Here is a 15,912-nt window from a genome sequence, read left to right on the forward strand (position 1 = left end):
ACACTGATTTGCGTTGGCCAAACCCCAAAATCACTTAAAAAAAAAAAAAAAAAAAAGTGGTGATGGATTTGTCCCTAAAAAAAAAAGGAAACATTGTAAATAATGTGTAGATTAAGGTTAGTTTATTTTCCTTGCATTTTTTAATTCCTTTGCTGTAATCAAGAATTACTATGATGAGCATTTCTGAAATATGCAAATACAGAGAAGTTTCTGAAAGCTGGAGGGGACAAATATTGGTCAGTCAATATAAGTTATTTTGTGGCTACTTTAATTTTATATACTACAGAAAAGAAAAAAAATAAAAATACTTAGGCTTGGCCTAAGAATCAAAACCCACATTCTCATTTTGTTACCAGTAGCCACATCTTTTCATTACTAAAATGTATAGGCAGCAGTAGGGTTGTATTCTATTTCATAATCTGTTTTTTCTCCTGTTAGCATATGGTTTTAACTAAGTGCTCCACAAGAGGGCAAGTCCCACGTTAAGGTGACCCAATACCTGAGTAGTTTCTTCATCTCCAAGGGAAACAGTTTTCTGCGCCTCCACCCTGTGGTTTCAGAAAACACTGAGTGGCTTTATGTGATGTTGCTCTAGGAACGTTTCTGACAGGGGTGATGATCACTGCCACTAGCTGGGCAGCCTGCCAACGGCTGTTCCTGTTCAGGTATTTCCAGGTGTTATCAGCATACAACCACTCTCTGCCAGTCCTTCTGGGGACACTGCCAATATATTTTGATTGCCCTGCTCTTTTTCCTTGTCTCATTTCATTTCCCAATGCTCTCTTTTTCTTCTGCCTCTGTACCGTAATGATGACAGTGTGATAAGTTTTGTGACCGATAATTTTAGGAAGATCAGAGCAGGAGCAAGGTGGAGGCCATTCATGCTGTGCCAGGTTTCCTAAGTGAAGTGGGGACAAAGACTCAGAGTATTTTCTTGTTCAGCAAGTCTGTGATATACCAGTGAATAAATATTAAAGCAATTGCTTTCCTTCAATATTGGTAATCTTTAAAAGTACTTAGTAAACTTCCCTTTTCCTTAAGAGAACGTGAAACCTTCACATATATTATTTTCTTGTTACCTAATTTTTCATATCTTCTTTTTCTGTCTGCTGAATTGCAAAATTCCAAGTCAGATTTGTCTTTGATCTCTCTCAGTCTCCAGACATCTCTTTCATATAGAGTGTCTAATGGGATATGGGCCAGTAGGTAAAATAAGCTGAACTAGATGGTTTAAGGTTGCCACTGTGTAAGGGATTTTTGGTGCTTACCCTTCAACAGCTTAACATCTTTGATATGACTCAACTTTTTGAACAAGATTGTTTTCATATGCTTTTCAGTTTGGTAATGAAAGTGCTTTCTGAACACTAAGGATGGTTCCGTTTATTTTGTAAGATTGTCATCCTGCAAGTCAAAATTACTATTTGAGTTTATATGGTGGTATTAAGCATCAGCAATCTTTAAGTGCTATTACCTGAAAATGTTGACTGTTGCTGGAGAATGCTTTACCCTTCTGCTGTCCATAAATGGCTCAGCATTAAGAAAAAATCTGAACATATACATTAATAGAGGGATTTGAATCTCTGTAGGAAATTGTTTTAGAAACATGAGCTATTATGAAGTTATATAGCATTTCAGTTCCTGCATGGAGATACCATAAAATAAATCTGTTTTTATATGCAAACTGACAGTTCTGTGGCAGTGTAAATGACAATTATGAATGTAACAGTACTTATTTACAGCAGACTTAATTTCAAATATTGCTTCATTTAGAGAGACTCAGCAGGGAGCTCATCCCTTTCCTCTAGATACTTTATTTTGTCATTCTAGTTTATAACTTTCATTGTTTTCTTCAACCCTCATAAAACCTATACTGTTGTATACTACCTCTGCGCTCACTGATTTGAAAAGTAATTTTCAAAATCAATGTATAATTATTATTTTTTTTAATTAGAGAAAGCTAATCTGTGTAAATAAATGATGCATATCATGCTAACACTGATAAGAAGTGACACGAAAACCTGTTAAGCCTACCATTACTGAGCATTTAATGCCTGTGTTTATCCCTTTCTGTAGCAGTAAATTATCCCTACTATTAATTTAGTTCAGATTTAGTGAGTTGTTCTTAGTTCCGTGTGAATTTTACTGTGAGCTGAAGAAATCAAAACACCTCTTTCCTTGCACATAATCAATGCAATTATTCCAATGTAAAAAAACAACCCCCCCCAAATATAACAGTCAAGAGAAAAGGTTTTTATGATTCCACAGGCAGCCATGGTATAGACAAGTAATTTTGAAATGCCCATAGAGTTATTTCACTCGTCACAAAGTAAGGAGTGCTTCCCAGCGTTCTGTGTTGATGTACATACGTTGGCAACGCAAGAAATGCAGGGAAAGCTTGACTATGTGTGATCCTGACCATCTTTCAAAGGCACAGAAAAGTTTGATCCTCATAAGCAGTTTGACCATCTGTTTTTCTGTGGCTGAAGGCAGTCTTTTTTTTTTTCTTTTTAGTAAGAAATTGTTGCTTATAATGTGTTAATTTTCTATCGTGTTTTTGTTCAACAGAACCCAACTTGTTCTAACACTTCTGCAGGGAGCTTGGTGTTTTAACTGAAGCTGAATGAATAAAATGCATGCACGTTAAATCAGGAAGTCTGCATTCATCCGGTTGTATTATTGATTCTCAATTAACTTTCTGAAAAAGATCTTGTACTAAAGCTCTGATTAGCAAGTGAAGCTACTTGCTAAGCAGGCAGACTGTGTATCACAGAAGCAATCCATCTGTGACTGACAATTACCTACAAATAGAATACATGAGTTGCTAATGAACTAAGGAACACAAAAAGGGGTGTCTGTTGATAAGGTGTCCAAATATAGTCCATGTTTACGTGGTACACTCAGTGGAAAGACAATATTCCACATCCTTTCTTCTTCCTGTGCAAGAAGGACAGGAGTTTTGCAAGAACCTGTTCTTGTGAAATTCCTAGATGAGGTGTTTAGGCTGAGGGGGCAGGGAGGGAGAGAACACTGAGATTTTGAGTGTTTTCCATTTTAAGGTCTTCAACAGTTGAGTCTCTAAAAATTCACATTTCCCTGTCTTGCACCCTAATTTGTCTCCGCTGGATGTTTGCCACTTTGGATTTCATTCTCCAGCGCTTGCCAGTCATATCACCAGGTGCCTCTAATTGGATTAGACGGTTCCACTCTTAGCCCTTTTATGAGGAAGAGTTATTCTGGCTGCCATTTCAGAGTATCATTTTTAACTATTTTTATATTTAGTTAGGATGAAAGCTATGAGATACCTGCAAAATGGAAGGGGCTTTGATCCTGTCTCCCTTGAAATATTTATATGGAAGAAAAAATGGTTTTTAGAGCTTCTGAATCACAGAAGCCAAGATCTCTGTGGGATGCCAATTAAATCTCTCCTGACTAGCTTTCCTGTTTGCCATTTGCCCTTGTTTGTGTGGACAATAGAGATACACATGCTGCTTGGTGAATAAGCACTGTTATTTTATTTATTGTGGAACATATATAATTTATTCTGTCGTTAGAAGTATCAGAGTAAGGTGACCAGAAATTAACTTCCATACAATTTGTGATGGCATTCTTCAACCTGAATACGTTTTCACTGCTGCTAATAACAACTTCTTCTGCGACTTTTAACATGTGAAATTAACCTAGCATTCTAGGTTAATGCCCGTGCTTAGAAATTCAGCTGTGCATTTCATGTGTCACTTTATAAGCTTGTATATACTAAAAGACTTTAGAAGGCTCAATTACCTTTCTAGCTATTTAACAGCTATGGTGTGCATTTATTCTGCTGAAGTATTGTAGGAAAAAAAAAATGTTTTCTTTGTGGTGTAGCCAAGGATAAATTTTTCCGTCTCTATCATCCTGCAAAAATGTAGGAATGTTTCTTTCTGTTTTTTGATTTTTACCTTTCTCTTGGGCTAGTTTTATAAGACTAATTTCCACTCAATTGCGAAGATGACTGTTTCATCTCAGTGCCTCTATCACGCTGTCAGAAAGTCTGCCACTATAGCTCCAGGACTGTCCTGTCTTACTTTTGCCGTGTTACTTCTGTTCATGTGAGAGGAAGTCTTTAAATGCTTCAGACAAACACCTTGATCTTTCTTCAGTAATCAACTGCAAAAACAAATTGGTGGTCTTTTAATCTTGCGTCTTAAGGAATTCTTTCAACCAATTGGTGGTTGAACACTTTTCTCTGAAGGTCCTTTCTTTTCTTGTCCCTGTGTAGGAAACACCCATGAGAAGTGAAACATCTGTAACTTGATTTTTGATTTTTTAATCTGTACCCCTAATGGTGTTTAGAAAATCGTAACTAATACTGCTTTTGTGGCATTATAATAGAAAAAAATCTGTAACTGACCAAGTCTATCATATCTGAAATAATCCAAAGTTTAGTTCTGTTATCCCTGAGTTTTGTCTGAGAGTAAGGTAATCTTAGTGAGCTAAAGAAAATGAGGTTTTCTGTTCCTTCAAAAGTGACAAAACACTAATGATCCTGACTGGAAAACACTTGAGTGTATTTCATCCATTATTTTTGAGCTTCTTGTGAGTTAGATTCACGTTTTACACGTCAGTTTTACTTGGTAGTAAAATAACTACACCTTAGAAGATCAGTTTTCAGTAGAAGACTGTTCCAGTAGGAATGGCTGTGAAATGCCCTACAGCTTGGAAACCAGGTCCTTTTGTTAAAGCCAAGTGGTGATAGCCTTGAAACTGGAAGACATAGACATGTCTCAAGCTATAGACATAGCTTTGTTGTGAAAAAGATGTATTCTTGACTTGTGTAAGCCGATGCAGAAATACAAAGGGAGAAAAATTCTAATGAATGGAGTGCAGTTGATAGGATTTAAATGTGTTAGCAGTTTAAGGCAAAGATTGTGTTGAATCTTTTTCTGGTAATTATTTTAAAATTTTTAAAAAAGGGCTTTGTTTGAGGAGGCTCTATTGATTATTAAGAAATCCTCTGAAATAAGGATTTTGTTTTCTTCCAAGGCAAAGCAAGTTTATGTTAGAAAAATAACTGGGGGGAGGGCAGGTGCAGGGACAGAGGGATGGACCCAAAAGCTGATAAAAAGCCTCTCAGGAAACAATTTTTATAATACTCCTATAATATTCTACACTTTGCACAGGACTTCTTATCCAAAATGGAACACTTTCTGTTGGCTTGGGTTTTTTTTTGTGGAGTATTAAGAACAATGCATGCCATATTTATCTGTTTGAGGAGGGCAATTGTCAAAAATGAATGTATTCTAAATCAAATACTAGCCTGACAGAGCCCATGGTGGAAGGGGAGTGAGTGACAGGGTGTGAGTGGGTTTTGTGGTAGTTATTGGTTTTGTTTTTTTCTGGCCAGTCTAACATCAGCATTAAAGCTCTTTGCATAGGATTTTTTTAAAGAAATAATTTAAGAAAGTATTTCATAAGCTACCAAATGTGAAAAACAAGTTAAGTGTTCAAAGCAGCTTTTGTTTTGTGAAGGATGATCCATACAACATTAAAAGGGACATAATAGTTTACATTCCTTTCATACCCATGGGATCTTTTTTGGTCATGAGACAGAAATCAAGGTAACAGCAAGAAAATGGGAAAAGTTATTGGTAAAAGATTGATGCTATGCTGTAACTGTCTGTCACAGGAAAGTTGGTTTCGGTGAGCGTGTTTTGTTTTGTGTTGTTTTGGTTTTTTTTTTTTTTAATTACCTTCAAATACTTAAGAAGCAAATCATAAAACTCTTATCAATAGGTTTTACTCATTACAAGTCCTCCTGATGGAGAGTTCTGAAGATGTGGGGTTCTCTCCCTGCTGCTGTACCATTAATTGCACAGCTGGGACAAGTAGTCTAATATTTCTTTGCAGCTTTGGTTTTTTTCATTAAAATAATGCTAGTAAGTAGAACTTGATATTTTTATTCTTCTCATTCAGAAACCTTGGTTTACTGTGAACCTGATACTGTAACAGAGTGTTAGGCTTAAGCTGACTTGTTCTTAAGGCAATCATAAATCGTACAGAGTTAAAAAAAAATTTAAAAATAATTAGAACATGAAACTGCACAGCCCTGTTTTATTTCTTGAAATGAAAACTGAATGGAAAGAGAATGGAAAGAGAAAAATAGAATTAAATGAATGAAATTACATGGCCTGACCTAGTTTTTGTAGACTGTACAGGCTTGAATGACTGAGGTAAAAGCATTTAAAAAAAAAAAAAAGTTAAAATGTGTAGATATTCTTATCAAATAACATTGTTCAGTTTATTATTATATGTTGAAGCTATTGATTTTTAATATCCTATCTGTGTGTTCTTTTTATAGTCAGATTTAACAATGACATATAACTATATCTGTTGGTCAATACTGTACCCAAGGACTTTACACTCTTTGATATTACCAGTGAAGAATGAAGTTATAATTTCATTGCCTAGCTAGACTGGAATGGACAGTATTCCAAAGGGGAAAATAGGAGTAAAAGGGGAAAATAACAAAAAAGCCAACCCCAAACAATTAATGCAGTTACTCATTGTTGCTGATGATATAAGATAATTTTTTTAAAATAGAGATTACTGAGGTTTACAAACCTGTTGAAACTCATTTTACCCACTTGACTTGTAAAGACACTGGGCTGCTGCTGTATGTGCTTATTCTTTATTTCTTCTAAAATTTATTGGCATTACTCCTCATATGCACTACAACTACCATACACAATAATGTTCTAGAAAATGTATGTAATGATAAAAATCTAGACTTGAACGAACTGAAAACTAGGACATATCTTTGGCAAGTAATTAGGTAGTTTGAGAACATTTTATCTTTTTTGATGACTGTAGGAAGAACACAGCCAACATAAGATATAATAATTTGCAGTTATAATAATACCCAAAGGTCCTAAAGTGAACCTTTTACATTAGGAGGTATTTCAAATAATTTTTACATGTTAAAACATAATCAGTGAGCATCTGAGCCAGGAACAAACTTGTTGTATCATTAGTCTTCTTTGCTTCTGTTGTGGGAAATGATATTTGAAATGTTTTCAATATATGTCTATATGCACCTGCATGGATGGTATGTTTGGAGATCTGAACTTTTTGACATAAGTTGAATCTTTTAAAAAAAAATTTCACCATAATTTTGCTAATAAGCTGTATAGAAAAGCAAAAGCTGGAAGAAATATTAGGCTAGTGAACAGACAATGTTTAGATGTGAATTATTTGTCATCTGTGATAATTGTATTCTCTGAGGGGGGATTACATTTTCTGAGGCTCTCACTTGTTTGTCTGTTTTGTGTTTTTGAAGTTCGAAGTCCTAAGGGACAAGTATTATACGTAATAATATGCTTTTCCATTGCCCCAGTTTTCAGAAGCCCTGGTTGTGCTTGGAGATCCCAGACACAGTTGGTACACCTAATGTTTGGTATGTTTTCAATTTAGGGAAGAAAATCAAATACTGTCTGCTGTGTAGCATAGGAAATTTGTCTTGCCAATGTAAACTGAAATTCTAATTAGAATTTATTTGTCTGTATCTTCTTTGGCTCCTCGTCCTAGTCTCTGAATTGTATTTCTGTGCTAGTTTTTACAGATGATTTTTCTATAAGCATCAGGAATATTCTGTCTTATATCCCTTGCTTACTTTAGAGAACACTGTGTTAATATTTAGTAGAAGCACTCAGGCTAGCACTGATCCAGCATGCTCAAGGACAAAAATCAGCATTTAAAGGATCAAATTATACTCTCTGGTCTGCTTTTATATAGATTCATAGATTTTTTTTTTTTTCCTAAGGAATTGTAATTTATTTCCTGAAACATGACTGAACATGGTTCTTTAGCTTCAACAGTGTTTTTCATCAAAAACACCTTTCCTGGAAGTGCCATAGCAAGAACTAAAATTCCAAAAGGAAGTACCTTGCCTAAACCTATTTCTGAGAAAACCTCTACAGAGTAAACAGCTTTACAGACTTTTATAGTATTTAAAAAAGAAAAAGATCTGGAGTTCATCAGTTTCTACGTAGTGGATATTTTGTGCATCTCATAGTTAAGAAAGAATTGCAGTTGGCTTTTGATTTATCTCCAAACGTATGGAAATTACTTACCAAAAAAGAAAAAAAAATATTAATTTGTAAATTAATATTAGCCAAGCTCTCCTGATTCTGTTCTCTGCAATCTTCCAAATGGTCTAATTTTTGAATGTAGCACATCTTAAAGCAGTTGGGTACTTTCCACTCTTGGAACCAGCACTGAAATTCATTTACTCTAAAATCAGTGTCAGTGTCTGAATTCCTTGTGTTCCAGTTTCCTTGTTTCCAAAACAGAAATAGAGCTTATCTAAGAGGAACCTCTGAGTTTTTATTGTGCTAGGCTTCATACTTTTACCTGAAGAAGATGGTTGTATGCTGTGGCCAAAGCATATTATTTGGTTGGAAGTGTTAACCTTGCCAGTCTTCTTGATTCTGTTTTTTCAAAAAGTAAACCACAGAACATGTTAAAAAAAAAAAAAAATTCTGAGTTGAGATGTGCAAGAATATATGGAAGATTGTGTTCAAGATAGCCAACGCAGTTTGAATATGCAGGATCAAGTCTCACATATCATATCTTACTTATACTTAAGGGATGTTATTCTTACATGATACATCTAGCCTTTTTGTTGACAGAAACAGGCATTGGATTTGGGAAAGCATTATACCTGGTTTTTTGGCTTTAAACTCCCATCCCTTCCTCCCTCATGTTTGTATTACAATTCTTGTAAGGGAATTTCAATTTCAGTTAATTTGTTTATACAAAATCCTAGGATAATAGTATTCATTCATTTCTTCTATTGAGTTTTGTAATTAATAGGCAATACAACAGTTTATAATGTTCAGCAAAATGCCTTCTGTGTCCAAGATTGTACTGTTATGATTTAGCCCTTAAGACATCATTGCACAGCATTAGCTGCACAGACCTTGTATTATTGCATCAGAGTCTACAGAGATATTATAGGAAATATATTAGTAAACCATGCCCATACATGGAATGAAAGCAGTTTGATGAATAGTGTCCTTTTCTATCACTCAAAATTTTCCTCACACTTGCACTTTGTATGCTGTAATTGTCCTAATGTGGCTTCTGTGGTGGAGTGATTTTTGGTTTTGAGAAGTTCAAATGTCAGAGTATTGGAGGAACAAATGGGAAGAGATAGGATTTAAGTGATCTTCCCCACTCTCAAATCTTGGTAAGGACAGCTGAAATGTTGAATTATTACAGTTTGACATAAAAATAGCTCTGGTTGCTAGGCAATGATGAAGATTTGTTCTATAGGAAACCAGACTTGTGTTGCCCAGGATCTAAAATTGTATGCCTGTTGTGTGTGTGTTTATTTTTATATACATAAATGCATGTGTATAATATATTTGCTAAATTCACAAATAAGTAGGAACTTGAAAGTTTGCATACACTAGGTTTTTCTTTTTTTTTTTTTGTGGTTCTTAGATTTAATATGTGAGTACACCAAAGACTTAACTAATTCCAAGTCCTTTCATTCTTGAAGTGTCTGGGGTGCCTTAGTTCCCTTAATTTTTGTTTCTCTCTTTCCATCTCCTGTTTACTATCTGGCTTTTAGAGCCTCTCCTTAATAATGCAAAAATCCTTCCTACTTAAAAAAAACCAAATAAAGCAAAAAAAAAAAAAAAAAAACAAGGAAAAAAAGAAGAGGAGGCATTTAACTTATTAATTATGGGAATTCATATGGGAATTCAACAGTTATAGTTCCTGGTCTATCAGTGGTCTAAGAACATAAAATCTTGATGTTGTGTTTCAGTGAAAATAAATATGTACTTGAATTGGACCAGCAGGGTTTTTCTCCTTAGACTTGCTTTTCAGTTTCATCACATTTGTTCTTGATTTCAGAGCCATTTGGCTTTGATTATTCTTTCTGTATCATCCACTATTACGTAATTATCATGGATTTAACAGATTTCAATATTCTTGGTCTCCTTCTACTTCTTTTAAAGCTAACATCAGAAACATTGCTTTCCCTTCATGGTGTTCAAATAATTTGGGGACCAGCCAAAGCTTTAGTTTTTTTCAGACACCCTCTTAGGCTATGCTACACTGCTGTATCTTCATCTCAGTCCTGATGAAGATAGGTCCAAATTAACTACAGTAGCAATCCTTGCAGTTCCTAGAAGGAATCTGAATCTCAGTTTGAATGGATAAGTTCAGTTATGTGTGTAGAAGAGTACGATTTCTTATTTGTCAATCTGCAGAGCAATGTGCTGCTGTTATTCTCCTGAAGTTTTTTAGAAGTGTACAGCAGCGTGAACCCCCACCTCAAATCTAAATACTCTACAGGCACAACAAATTTGTAAGAGGCTTTCTGTAAACAGGGAAATTAGAATTCCTTTTTGCATACTGAGTAAGCCAGGAGCATACATAATTGTGGTTTGACAATGGCAAGAATAAGAGCTAAAATAGGGGACTGTTTTAGACTTAATAAAAGGGAAGCAAAACAATGGGTGAGGAGTGTGTCAAACATATTGCAAAGGGGTGGAATACATATTTATCAGCCTATTTGAACAGGGTACTAGAGCTTCGGTTTCATCTGCTGCTATAAAGAAGCAGTATCAGAGCGTGAAATTAGCAGTCAAGTAATACATACGCCATAGCCAAAAGCAAAACAATTAGCTGCACGGATCCACAGAGTTTTATCTACTGATTCTATTGCGCTTTCAGCTCCAAACTTGATGGTTTTTCACTCACTGAGCAGCAAAGGCAGTAAACAAAATTCATTAGCTGAAAAAAAAGTATTACTCTAGCCTGCAGCAGCACCTCAGCCTTGTAACTTTAGTGGGCGATATGATGCATGCAGCATCTGTAGTGAATGGTAAACATGTGGTGTTTGTGTACTGCAGACTAAAACACATTAACTGCCGTTAAAATCAGCTAGAACTTGTATTCCAACATGGGTCTTCATTTGTGTATGTGTTAGAGAAAACCATTCAAAAATACGATTCTTGAGACCAAAGCTCATGAGCGCTGTCTTGTGGTCTTCAGTTACTCAGTGTGAACTGCATTGACATCAGGATTGGAGTTTGCTGCCTTTTAGACATTGGAAAATTGTAGTTTATGATAATTTATATGGTGAACCACAAATAGATTCTTCTCATGCACTGTTGAGTTTTATAAAGTATCAAAATACATTAAAAAACCCAGTTTGAGTCCATTCTCCTTTCTGTGCCTCCTATTAAAATTAGATCAGTAGAAAATTATCATGATGGGTAAAGAAAATGCTTCTTTTGATTGCAGAAACACTGCTATATAGTAATACTTAAATAAATGATGGCTAGTGGCATAAAAATCACATAAGAAATGTTTCTGTTGCTCAAATGTTATATATAAAGTAAGGAAATCCTAAAGCTTTTGGCATTTTACCAGTCACAGTCATTTTGCTAGAGTGTAATAAGGTGCACAGCATGCACTGTATCTCAGTTAATAACCATTTATAGTTTAAAGATGTTCCCTGTAGCCATATTTTTGTTCTGTTTGTTTGCTCATATGGGCAGTTATGGAGTAGCATCCACTGTTCTGTGACAACAGGCACATATGGAAGACAAGTCTTAAGCTCAGGCTTTCAGATTCTTATGAATGGGGTTTTAATTCTGGGAATTTAACCTATAATCAGGGGTAGCAACGTATTCCAGTGGAAAAGATCTTCATTTGACATATCATTATCACAGTAACGCCAGCTGTCCCTCAATTACAGAATGACACTTGCTATTTCAGCCTTTCTAAAACAAAGATAATGAGAATGTTTCCCCTAATATTTCTCTAAGGACAATTTTAAAAAGGACCATGTGAAGAATGGCAAATGAAAAAAAAGAAAAGTACCAAAAGCATCGGGTTCAATGCACGTGTTTCACGTGTCTTTTTAAAGTAATCATGTATAGATACTTTCTTTCTGTACCTTTTTTTCCAAGAAGTAACAACAAAGCAAATGTTAAGGCAAGGAAAACACAAATGTGTAAAGGCTAGATTTTGTTCATAGGCTTCAAATCACCAGACTTCTTCAAAGTTTTGTCTATGTCTCTTTTCTTTAGCTCTTTTTGCTTCTACCTGTAAGCTAGCTAAGACAAGGAGCTCATTTCTTGGCACAGCCATGTGAGTAACTTGCAATTTTTGACACAAACCTTGTATGTGTGTGTTCTGGCATGTGACTGTAATCCTTTATAGCTTTACTGATTCTGAGCTTTTAACTTCTTTACAAGGGTTTATTTACCCTGCTCTCCTCCTTTTGAATTTAGCTAAATGAAAGCAAAACATTATTTTCAGTAATCTAAAGAAATAATTCCCTTTTATTGATTAAGAACATGATGAACAGGTTTGTATCCAAGATCTGTATAGCCAAATATTCTTTTGGCAAATAGCAACCAAAAATGGATGCCTGTAGAATAATATTTAAGCAGGACTGGTATGTAAAATCATCCCTCCTATTTGTCTCCAAACCTTCAGCTGTTTGCAAAGTGAGTGATTTATTCTTGCCTAATATAGGTAGTGTGCATTAAACAACTCATGGTTGATTTGTCTTCCATAAGTTTGTTCAGTTTCTTATTGAACTCCAACAAATTCATAGTGTCTACATCATCAAGCTTCAGGTTTTTCAACTGAATGGATTGCTGTGACCAAAAAGCATTTAATTTTTATAACAAATTCAAAAAATATGCAATATAAAGTTCAGGGCAAAGTTAACTGGCGTTAATGTTTCTAAAAGCAAAATTTAAACATTGTGGTTGTTTTCAAAAACTTGTGTTTTACAGGTGATTAATAAACATTTGCATTTCCATGTGTGAGAGGAGAAATAGTTGCTTTTCTCTTGCTCAGGCTGTGGAAATGCAGAAGCTTTACACACAACTGCTTAAGACTTTCAGATCAATATTTTCTTTGCTACACAAACCAAATCCCCAAGGGTGCAATCAGACTGAGTAGAAAATTACTTCCTTCCTGCCCTTTTCTACACATGTATCTGTATTCAGTTATCACGGAACATCTGTTATCTAAGCAAATTAAAACTGGACGGAAAAACATGGTCTTGCTTGATCAATAAAATCCAACTGCTCTAGTCTTTGGGTTTTTGCTCAGCCTGTAAGAAGGACTCTGTCGTATTTTCTTTCTGTAAAAAAAAAAAGAAAAGAATTAAGCATTTTTCTCCTGCTAGATAAGTATGTATCGATGCATTTATCACATCACTGTAGTATACTTCCACTTCAAGTTCCCATTTTTCAGGTGAAGCTTCTTATGACCTTTAACTTATCTTCCTTTTTATTTGAATTCTGAAGATAGTTAATAGAGATTAGAAGAGTTCTGGTAAATTTTTAAGCACTTAGTTAAGTGATAGCTTGACAACTAAAACTACATTGTATTTTATAGTAATTTGTCACAGTTGTTGGGACAATTCAAAACTGTAAAAAAAATTTGTATGTACAAATTTTACTATAAAAATGATCCTTGATGTGGAAATGTATTCACAAAGAAGTCAAGGTACAGCTTATTATAGAAGAGGGAACTTTCAAGAATAGATGCACTTAGGTGTTTTTTTCATTTGTTTCATAATAGGTTACTGAATTGCTCATCAGAGAGAAAATGGAGTAGAAGCACTGTCACTGTTCTATTTATTTTATAGGTTCCAAATAGCATAATTTCTCTTGCCATTAAAAAAAAAAAGAGAGAGAGAGGAAAAAAAGAAAAAGGCTGAAGGGTTAATATTAATTGATTTTTATGAACTGAGCACACGTTTCCTTTATGGCTAATGAATAGAGATATGAAGTTTAATTCAGAAGTATGTTTTGAAAACACTAGAAGAATATAACGCTAATCTGGGAGAAAATTGTCTATACTGTGGAAACCTCTAGTGTCATTTTACACAATAAAATTCAAACAAGTTGTTGTTTGTAGTCTAAAAAAAGTATTGAAATGGCTCCTTGGTGTTTTTCCATGTGAAGACATTCTTTATTGCCCCCTCATAGACCCTAGGATTTGTTTGGTTTTTTTTTTAGCTATCATTAAGCTGCAAAGGAAAAAAAATAATGAAGGAACAACAAAAAAACCCCCAAATAAAATTCTTTTGTTCATTAACTTTCTAAATATTGCATGAGTAAAGTTTGAGTTCATTGAACCAAATCTCAGTGTCTGTAATTCAATCTGATGTAGATGCCTTGCATTTAATACAATTTAATATTGTAATTTAATCCAGCAGCAAAAAAAACCCCTATGAGAAATATAAATAATATCTGAATATTATAAAAACTTTGAGTGCTAATCAATAGAAAAAGAATTTCAAGACGTATGTAATCTGTTGTTCATAAAGCTGCTCTCCGAGGTATGTTGGCTTAAGAAATGGGAAAGTACTCAGTAGTAGAGCTTCCATGAACAGCCTTCTCTGTTTTACAAACATACCTTTCAAAAATCTTGTTGTTAAATATTAAATGAATTACTATCAAAGGACTGTTTGGAAGTTTTCGTGTAGCCTCTTATTTGTTGCTGTTAACTTAGTAGTTGTTAAACAACTTCTTGGTACCACTTGAACTCTAGAGTAATGCTTCAAAAAAGCTCAAGGATATTTTTGTTTTCAGTGGTTAAATACTTATTTCCTTGGCAGCCATTAAAGATTTGGCATATCACCTTTCTGCTTGCAATCCAGTAGTAAACATGCTTAACTGATTACAGTACTGTTTAATGATAGTTCAGCTTATAGAATGCTGGATATTAGGAAAGTTGAGATGTAAAGTGGGATCTTAATATTCAGAATTCATAGCAGATGGAAACAGTTATTGTTCTTAATGATCTTTAGGCTAATGTGTTCGCCTCTTACTCCTTAGGCTATCAAAAAGAATAAAACACAGACTGCTTTTGTCTAGTTCTCAGACAGTAAGTTGGTCTCCTTAAATTAAGAGAGAATGTTGCTTTTGTAGACACCACAAGTCTCTAAAGAAAAGTGTGCAGTATTTAATTCTAAATTAATAGCTTCTGCTTTCTAAAACTCTGCATAGAAAAACAAATTCATGTTTGGAATGCAAAGTTTTTATTCTGTCATCCATAAGACTGAATTTATTTTCTTCACAGACTGTAGTAACAGTACTTTGGATAGAAAATGAATAAAGTATAGTCCTTGGCCTGGCAGGCAGGAATCCAGACTGATTTTAACCACTGTACACAGGAGTTTCCTAATCATGAAGTAGCAGTTCCATTTTATGACTCAGAATACTTTCAGATACACTTATCTTGAAAAATTTTATTCAGCTGAAAATGAATCTCCTCCCTTTTTCTTGCGCTTAGAAGTCTAGGATTGGTGTGTGGATGAAGCTACGATCCTGGCTTTGTGCAGTTTTTCTGTATCTGGGAGATGTGCATCTGCTCTTACTTTATTACATTAGAAGATTGAGTTGCTGGTAGCAGACACAAGGAATTAATCAAAGAATTAAATTGGTAATCTGTTTTCTAAATGGCAACTTTGCTGCAGAGTTTCTTATGATGAGACAATGTCTTACAAAAACACTGCCAAATCTTGGTAAGAACCTAGCTTGAATTTTGTGATAGTCCTTTCTCTTTAGGGAAGGGGAAAAAAATGAGGACATGGGCTAAATTTACAGTCCTGAGATATACTGTGTTTTCTGGACTAATGGAAACTAATTAGAATAGGAAATTGCCAAAGGACCCAGTCTATATCGAATGCATTTTATGTATACACGAAGTAACATGAGTATTTCAAAAGATGACCACAAGAACGTACCACTTGATTTCAGGTCTGTATATCCTTACAGACTTCAAGTCCTTCAGTTCCTTGGTACCTGCTTTTTTTTTTATTATTAAATTGGAAAAATGGGTCAAATAACACTTCTCTGCTTTGTCTAAATAATCTGAAGGCAA

General features: G+C 34.7%; 1 protein-coding gene across 24 annotated transcripts in view; it reads left to right on the plus strand.

The window, feature by feature from the left end:
- Positions 1-15,912, plus strand: part of KCNMA1 (potassium channel, calcium activated large conductance subfamily M alpha, member 1) — a 495,287-nt gene that overhangs the window by 107,486 nt on the left and 371,889 nt on the right. The gene's annotated exons all lie outside the window — the stretch shown is intronic.

The sequence above is a fragment of the Calidris pugnax genome, unplaced genomic scaffold (genome assembly GCF_001431845.1).
Source record: "Calidris pugnax isolate Ruff unplaced genomic scaffold, ASM143184v1 scaffold196, whole genome shotgun sequence".
NCBI lineage: Eukaryota > Metazoa > Chordata > Aves > Charadriiformes > Scolopacidae > Calidris > Calidris pugnax.